Below are 9,611 nucleotides of genomic sequence, written 5' to 3'. Positions count from 1 at the left end.
ATGTTATAGCCTTAAACGCAGTGACTTTTTAATGGTGATCATTTGTAAGTGATTTGGCAAAATCCTAAAAGTGGTTAATTTCCATTTTGCATTTTCTATGCAAAAATATGGCACTGAAAACATTTCTATTTCCAAAGTTTTATTATCAATTTGAGAGCTTGACAAATGGGGGGTGACACCAGTTTGAAAGCACATGTGAGGTAAATACTGCTTCGTAGATGGGTTAGCAGGCCAGTGTGTTACGGAGGGTATTATTGAATATGCTGGAATAAGAACGCCTGGTATGTAAGTTGTCTGAATGCTGCATTTCCAGAAATCTAGATTTTTTTAAAAGACAGCGTTGCCATAGGGAGCTCTTAATCACCTGTGCTAGTAAAAGGTGAGTCCCAGATGGGTGAATGAAATCTATAGCAACCAGTAATTTCTGTGGCTCTGTCAGAAACCCTAAAAGCCGCTAGTAAGTAAAGATCAAGTTCCCTCCTGCAAGAGCTTCCTCCATTTGCTCGTAACTGGATTGTGGCTGACCCGTCTCCCTGCTTAGCTCCAGAAACCATTGGCCAGGCCGTTTTTATTCTGCTGTTCAGCCAAAACCAGCTGAGGCCGGCAATGCCCCAACAGACATCAGGGACGACACTGGCCGCATGGTCCACTCAGGTGAAAGATGCTCTGAGGCCAAGGTGGGAGCAGGAAGGGCTAGAGAAAGGCAATGGGGACCCCATGATGTCAGAGATGGAGAAACAACAGCTCATGGACCAACTCTGGGGACTGACTGGGTCATGGGACAGCAGGCGACATCCTCGTGCACCGCCCCAGCTTGCAGAACCCACTTGCTAGTCCGCACGAGAGGTGCTGGTATTTCTCTGCCCCCTGTGCCTAAGAAAGAAACACTGGTCCTTAGGGGCGAGTGTCCAAGGTTTTCCAAAGCCGTCTTTGCTGGTTGGAAGCTGGACCGCTTACTGTTTCACGGAGGTCATTTCATACCAAGTGGGTAAATAAGTGGCCCCAAGGTTCACGTTGATTTTAAGTTCCTGAGGCAGGGCCAGGTGCGGTGGCTCACGCCTGTAATCCTAGCACTCTCGGAGGCTGAGGCGGGAGGATCGCTCGAGGTCAGGAGTTTGAGACAAGCCTGAGGAAGAGCAAGACCCCGACCCATCTCTACCTAAAATAGAAAAAAATTAGCCGGACAACTAAAAATAGAAACAAAAAATTAGCCAGGCGTGGTGGCTCATGCCTGTAGTCCCAGCTGCAGGAGGATTGCTTGAGCCCAGGAGTTTGAGGTTGCGGTGAGCTAGGCTGATGCCCCGGCACTCACTCTAGCCCTGGCAACAAAGTGAGACTCTGTCTCAAAAAATAAAATGTAAATAAATAAATTAAGTTCCTGAGGCAGATACACATAGCTGTGGAGTCCTTTAAGATTTGAAGCACAGCACCTGATATGCTTCTATCCACTACCTCAGACACAGATGAGATTGCAGTTTATGCGGGCAAAATTAGGCTCTAGCTCAGAGCAGGGCTGGAAGGAGAAATCAAATCTGATAATGTCTAGTCATATTTACCCAACCGTGCATTTTCCTACCACATGTTCAACATTTTGAAATTCAAATCACATTTATACCTTGGACATTGTTGGAAGACTATTTTTATCCCTGCTGTAATCATCTAATTTGCTGATTACAGGTCTCAAATTGCCACAGAGAACTCAATTTTTGAAAGAATTGTCCTGTTTGATCAAATATGTTATTCAAGCAATGCAGTCATTTGTTCCACAAGGTTACCTACCAGGCAGAGTTAACCAGGAGTAATAGCATTAGAAGCCCACACTTAAAATCGAGCATTAGCTAATCTGCCTGTGACAATAGAGTCTTAAATATAATTTGCTGCAGATACTTCAGTTCCTGCACTGATAGACAATTGCATTTCGTATTCAATGAGCATAGATTTTTCCTACCTTGTCCCAGTTCCAAATTTAACTCCAGAAGACTCTAGTGTGCTCAGTTTCACAGTCTTACCAGGTACTGGTTCCCAGGAGCCTCAGCCAGGAGGGAGGGCAATGGTATCCTTTATTAAGTAAATACACCCTCCCCCTTTTAAATCATTTTCCTGATCAATGCCAATTCCAAAAATTGTGCAGCATCTGAACCAGCAGTGAGGTTCAAGTCCAGTGTTGGCTTCCCCAGGGCCAACGTGCAAGATGCCCTCTGGAGCCCTTGTTGAGCACGGGCTTAGTACGTGAGACTAAGGCAGCGTGTGGTCGAGGACCCAGGTGAGCCTGGGAGACAGGTAAGCAGTGGCCTAGAAGGGCAGCCTCTGGGCACAGAGCGAGAGCAGGGCGGCTGCTGAGGAGGTAGGGCTGTGGAATCCTCCCCAGCAGTCTGCAAAAGGTGCCCACAAATAGCGTGGAGGGAGATAATGAGGCAAACAGGCTGAGAGACCACATCACAGGGGCTGCTGCATGCAGAGGGTGGGCGCGGTCCCAGCAGCAGGAAGCCGGAGTTCTAGGGAGGGCGACTTCCTCAGAGCCAGCTCCTGCCTCAGCCTCCCCAGTAGCTGGGACTACAGGTGTGCACCAACACACATGGCTCGTTTTTTCTATTTTTAGTAGACACGAGGGTTTTGCTTTTGCTTAGGCTGGTCTCAAACTCCTGACCTGAAACGATCCTCCCGCCTCGGCTTCCCAGAGTGCTAGGATTACAAGCATGAGCCACCGCGCCCGGCCAAGTTGATCAATTTTTAACTGTGGTAGAATTTTCCCTTGTGTGGATGTACCACAATGTATACACTCTCACACTCCCATCCTGGTCCACGAGTAGGTTTCCACATGTTTTCACCATCACAAACAGAGCCACAATCCACATATTGTGCACTTGTGTGCCACTCATGGAATTCCTCTAGGGCAGCGGTCCCCAGCCTTTGTGGCTCCAGGAACCAGTTTCATGGAAGACAATTTTTCCACGGATTGGAGAGAGGGTTGGTTTCGGGATGATTCAAGCACCTTACATTTATTGTGTAGTCAAACCTGTCTGCTAGTGATAATCTGCATTTGCAGCCGCTCCCCAGGGCTAGCATCACCACCTCAGCTCCACCTCAGATCATCAGGCATTAGATTCTCACAAGGAACCCGTAACCTAGGTCCCTCACATGGGCAGTTTACAGTAGGGTTCGCGCTCCTATGAGAATCTAATGCCCCTGCTGATCTGACAGGAAGTGGAGCTTACGTGGTGATGTGAGCGATGGGGACGGCTGTACGTACAGATGAAGTCTCCCTGGCTCACCTGCCGCTCACCTGCTGCTGCATGGTCTGGTTCTTAACAGACCATGGACTGGTACCAGCCTGCAGCCCAGGGGCTGGGGACCGCAGCTCTAGGGCACATTCCTAGCTGTGGAACTGCCATGTCAAAGGGCATGGCCTTTGCACCTTAAGCTACTTCCCCAAATGACACCAGCCTCAACTCCCAGCCAGGAAGTGTGAGAATTCCTGTCCCTGCTTCTGCTCCAGCACTTGGTATCACCAACTGTTCTTCCCGTTAAAATTGCTGTTATTTAACTTTATTGTTTTTTCTCTGGTTTCCAAAAAAGTGAAGCTTGTTTGTTATAATACATTAGAATACTACAAACACAAAGTGAAAATCCCCCAGAGTGGCCATTCTGAACAGTCTTGGTGTTAAAATACTGTACATTACTCCAGAATTTTTTTTCTATGCAAACACTGACACGTGAATAAATGAGAATATTTGCTGTTTTTCTACAGGGCTGTTTCATTCAATTGTATCATCTCCAGCAATTTAAAATGCACAGGCACATACAAACTCACTCCCTTTTGTTTTTATTTCTCAGCGATTGTCTGCCAGTTGATTTCATTGCCAGCAGAGGGCCTGGCACCGAATAGGTGCTCATTAAAGATTTGCTCCATGAATGGGTGAATAGATGGATTCTTACAGATTTAATACATAGCCACTTTCTTATTTTTCCATGCCCAGAAGAATATAGAGTAGCTTCTACTTCCAAAAGACCACAATTAAGATTGAAAAGTGAGACACTAATGGGAATGAACCAAGCCTCTTCCCAGATTCTACTCCTCTTCTGAGCAAATGAGCCGCACCACTGAATCCCAGTTCCTGGAAGAGTTGCCAGGGGCGATGGCACACAAGAACCCCGTCCAATGCACCATCAGATGGACAATTAGACAAACCCATTCTCGCCGCTTTGGGGTAGGACTGTGATGAACCATCCCTGGGGTATCATCCCTTTCTTAAAAGAAAAAAAAAATCCACCAGTTGCAGCCTGAGTCATCCAGAAAGTTCTCTGCGTCCCTCTTGCTAAGCACATAACCAGGTTATCTCTGGTTATAGACAATGAACATTCAGTCTCCGTGAGATACTTGGTCTGAAGCGTCTGCCTGAATTTCTGCGTCCTCTATCCCTGCCCAAGTCTGGGGCAGGTTTGCCCGGCAGTCAGGGCTACAGCAGAGAGAGAGGCACGTGGGGGCCTTCGGGTCAGGCGCAGCCGTGGGGTTCTGTTGTGTCTGGGCTGCCAAGTGACTTGAAAACATTTGAGCCAACATTTAAAACTTGGAAACCGAGTACAAAGGTGTGCACCTGTAGTCCCAGCTACTTGGGAGGCTGAGGTGGGAGGATCACTTGAGCCCAGGAATTTGAGGCCAGCCTGGGCAACACAGTGAGATCCCATTTCAAAAATAAATAAATAAATAACAAACTTAGATCCCATTTCAAAAATAAATAAATAAATAACAAATGCAGATGTGGCTCTGCAGCCCTGGGCAGGACACAGAGCCAAATCCCCACCGATCCCTACGGCACCGCCCGCCAAGGGCTGACTCCACTGCAGTCTGTTCTCACATTCCTGCTGCACGTTTCTTGGAGTAGACAGATATTTCTTGTACCTGTGACTGTCAAAAAGTGAGAAAACAGTATATATAGATCAAGACGGTGAAGTGCTTCAAGAAAAATGGCAGAGAGCGAGCATATTTCTCCCCGGAAGTGCCGAACACTTGAGCACGTTTACTGTTCAGCGCGAAATGTCTCGGCTTTCAGAGATGTGTTCTCTTTCCTGCCTGGCTCTCACAGGCGTTTGAGTTTGGGGTTCCTGGATTTACAGGACAGTCTCAGTTCTAACCTCGAGGTCTGTGGGGCTTTGAGCCTGTCACTGACCTACTACCCGCCTCAGTTTCCCCATCTGCCCAGCGGGGCTGCCAGCCTCCAGGTGGCAGTCCTGGTCAGAGGGGAGGAGGGGGCAGACCCTCTCTCAGGGTGCCAGGGGTGGGGGTGGGTGCCCGGCCTCGCAGGGGTTCTCTTCTAACTCTTGTCTTCCAGGTGGTGACGAAAGACCAGTTCAGGGTGTTTTCGGGTTTGCAACCGCACTTCAGAGAACCCCCGGCTTCCTGTCATGCAAAGGAGGTTTCGTTTCTCTAGATGTCAGCGTGGGTGGCGGTGAGGGCAACAGTGGGCGGGGTGGGAGTCAAACTGGCAAGTGGGGGGCAGGCAGGTAGGCTGGAAGCTGCCAGGGGCTGAGAAGGGGTCCCCCACCCTCCAGACTCCTCCACTCTGCGCCCCCCACCCCCATCCCTCAGGCACCTTGGTGAGTCCCTGGGGTGACCTTTGACCCTCAGTCCACTGAAGGCACGTCAAGGCCGGAGGTGGGGCAGGTGTGGTTCCAGGGCTGCTGCCGGGAATGGCTCCCCCACACCCACCAAAGGCTGGTGCCTGCAAGACCCCGGAGAGGGACCCTGGGCGGGAGAGACCTTGGGCCTCCCACAGAAGCCTCCACCACCGGGGCAGACTGTTCTTCCTCGAACTGAACCCTGCACCACGCTGCTGCCAAAGCCCCTCTCTAACTCTGTCCCTGTGGTGGAGAAACTGAGGCCCCAGAAGACACACTGCAGCTGAGAAGGACAACTTCACGGATTCCGGAGTGATTTTCTACTCTGCTCGTTTCTGAGACTCCTGGGGCAGCTGAGGATGGCTGGTCTGCGGCCGAGTGGGATGCTCGGTCAATAAGGACTTAACAGAAACACAAAAGGAGGGGGCTGGGTGGGTTTTATTAATTATGTTTCTTTTATCCTCATAACAATGGCATGCCAGTAATCTACACTGAATGTGCCCGGCTGATGCCAATGATTTCATCCTTTTGTTTCTGTTAAAAAAAAAAAAAGTCTGTCTGCCCGAGTGAGTCAGCCCCAGCACGAGGCTAGAGCCCAGCACGCCCTGGGAGCCCCTCTCTCTGCCATGTTTGCACCCTGGCTGTCCCTGGCAATGCCAACAGCAGTCCAGCCCAGCAGTGCCCGTTCGCTGTGTCCCGGCCCCTGCCCCCACCCCACTGCACTCTGCTTTGCTACAGTCCCACATACAGGTGCTCTGACACCTGCTGTGTGTCCTCTCTCTGGGTGGAATGACAGGCAGAGTGTGTGTGTGCACACGTGTGTTTGGGACAGCACTTACCAGCCAGGATCCCTCTTGGTGCATCTCAAACCACATCCCTCACCTGAGTGATCTTTTTGAAGAAAAACAAAAAATAATGGGCTATGGATGGCTTTCTTCCCCCAGTTCCTGTTATTAGATTTTATCATTTGGCATGAGTTAGAGAAGGGTATGTGTGTTGGGGGTTGCACAGCAACGCCTGAAAATGTCACAAATCTCTTGCCCACTTCTGTTGTCACTTGCCTTCCCCAAACCCCAGGAGGAGTTACTGGGAATGGCATCGAGGTTTCCAAACTTATGTGTGCTAAACCCAATATCCTCTTGTCTCAGTGCCATGACCTTCCCTGGCCCCCAGACACCAGGCAGCCCAGGTTTGCGGGAAAATCCTAGAGGGAGGGTCCCAACTTGGCCATCTCCACCTGCAACTCAGGGCAGTTCTGGAATTTCCATGCAGCTGAAAGCGGGGCCCAAGGGCACTTCCTGAGGTTGGGTTGGCAACCGCACATTTAACAGGGTGGTTTGGGAGGAACCGATGGCAATAATGGAGGTGTAAGAGCCTCCCCCACCCCCATCTCTGGCACTGCCAACCTCCTCCCCCCAAGGGACTTTCTGCCCTGCAGATCTCCTCCCCCGAGACAGTGGGGACCGATTTGCACAGCTGACATCCAGGCCCCTGCTGGCACCCTAGCGGAGCCAACGCCGAGAAGATTGTCGCTGTGGCAGCTGACGACACTCCAGTGGAAGGCCTGACATGCACGCTCAGCCTGAACAGCTGCTGGACCCTGGCACACTCTGCTGCTATAAAAACACCAGCACTGCGGCCCCAGCTCCTGGAGTGAGTCTCAGGGTGACAGCCTGCAAAGTAATCCTGCATTTGAATTTCATCTACAAATCCTGGTTTCCTCCAGACAAGCTCGAACCTGCACAGATGGCCCCGCGCATCAAAAAGTAAAAATAACAAAGCTTGTGATGCTGGGCCCCCCTGTTTCTCTGGGCAGATGTGCTGGCCGTACATTTTGGGAGGTGCAATGTCTGTATCCCGGCAGCAGCCTCTCTCCTCCTGTGCTTTCTCACGCACCCCTTCTGGTGTGCTGGGGGCTGGCAGCCACACCCTTCAGAGTGTGTTCTTGGCAGTGTCGGGGGCCTGAGTCTTTGGAGTGGGGGAGGGGGATCTAGAGGGGTGGGTCAGTATGAAAACTCATCCTGCACCCCACTACCCCAGACTGGCCATGCTGTCTTCCACGAGGTGGCCCAGGGAAGGGGTGAAGGGTTGGAGCAAAGCCTCAGGTAAGGCGGCCAGCAGAAGCAGGGAAGAGGAGCTGGTGTGCTAAGGGCCAGTGCATGCCAAGGGCAGGTGGCAGGGTGGGAGAGGAAGTGCTTGGGGCTCCTTATTACTTGAACCCCCCAAACCCCAACCAGCCATGTAATTATTTCCACCAATGTTTGCTGACAGCCTCTATTCCAGGCGCTGGGGCTGTAGTTATGGACGAGAAAGACCCAGAAAACAGAGGCCTGGAGAACACACAGCCAAGGCCACGTGTAGGCTGGGTGGCCACAGACCCACTGGTCAGGGAGGCAAGGAGGCCAGGAGAGAGGCCAGAGGAGGCAGGAACCCCCTGCTGGAGACACTGTGAGAGCCATGTGACCTAAGACCTCAAGCCTCATCCAGAAATGAGGCTACTGTCTTTGCTCCCCCAGAGGGTCAGATGTTCAGCTGCAAGTGAAACACAATTCACACTGCTGGAGAAAAGAAGGATTCCTGGATTCATATGAATTTACAGAGTCAGAAGACAGTGCAGCAGCAGATCTAGCCTCAAGCAAGGCTAGATTTGGGTGTTTATCTGCCGTCCTCAGCAATGGGCTCTCTCATGGCTCAGTCCTGCCTTGGTCTGTGCCAACTTTGTCTTCCACGTGGCATCCGCCTGCATCTCCACACTGGCATTCCCCCCAGCAAGTGCCTCCCGCCCGAAATCTCTAGCAAAAGTCTTGGGGATGATTCTCACTGGTCCAGCTTGGGTCACACACCCACTCCTTCTCTAGTCATCGTGGCCAGAGACGGGCCGCTGTGATCGGCCAGGCAGGAGTCCCGTGCCAGGCCCTGGGGTCGGGCTGGAGTCAGCCCTCTAACAACCTGGCTGCACGGAAGAGGGGAAGGTATGTCAGCCTGGCAAAAGCAGCAAATACAGAAACAAGCAACAAGGACCCTCCCAAATGGCGGGGGTCAGCAGGGATGCCAGTGCGCTCTGAAACAGCTGCAAAAGTCCTGCTTCCAACAGCAGGATTCTTCTTGCTGCAGTTGTGTGGCCTCTGTCATTCATCCCCCCGGCGTCCCTAATGCCACCGTGCTGGCCTCTGTGCCAGGCCTGGATATGAGGAAGGGGTTCCAGACACCGCTGTGGGGAAGCCTGCCCACCACCTGGCCTCAGGGGTGAGAGCAGCCCACTGGGTACTGCCCTCAATCAAGGTCTCCTCACCCCCCAAGGCCCCCAATTCTCCCTTCTGGTGTTTCCTGGGCCTCCCTGCATTTGGACTTTCATCTTCCTCTTCCTTAGACCAGCACCTGAAGGCCCCCAACCTGAGCTGGGGGAAGAAAAAGACTGAGACCAGGAGGGTCTTAACTAGCCAAAGCCTCTGTCTGCCACCCAGAAGCCCACTCAGGTAGACCTGCCCTCTTGCGGTAGAATGAGGGACAGATGTGGCCAGACGTGTCTGGCTGTCGGTGCTGGGAGGGGAAAGAGAACGGACGTTATTAAAGAGGGCACGCTGAGCCGGCTGGGGTAAGCGAAGTGGGGGGAGGCAGGCAGGGTGCTCAGCCTCCGGGCCGGCACACAGCCCATGTCACTGCTCCGTGTGTCTCCGTGAAGGCATCAGGGCACGTCACTGCAGGAGCCTTCGTGGGAACTTCCACAAAACAAACCTGGAAGGAAGAACTGGATTCTCACAGCAGGAAAGTGCCCAGTTCCCTGCCGCATGGGCTCGGCCCCAGGGGAGTGTGGTTAGCAGTGCAGGGCACTTCTGTCCTCTGGCTTTGCTCCTGTTTAGTCATTTCATTTCCCACCATCTTATGGGGGCACACAGCACTGGACCCGTTTTGGTGAAGGGGAAACTGAGAAACAGGGAGGTTCAGCAAGGTCACGCACGGGGCTGGCTTCAGGGCCCGTGGCCACACTGCACTGT

This window comes from Lemur catta, chromosome 19 (genome assembly GCF_020740605.2).
Source record: "Lemur catta isolate mLemCat1 chromosome 19, mLemCat1.pri, whole genome shotgun sequence".
Taxonomy (NCBI): Eukaryota; Metazoa; Chordata; class Mammalia; order Primates; family Lemuridae; genus Lemur; species Lemur catta.
This window is presented reverse-complemented; position numbering follows the sequence as displayed.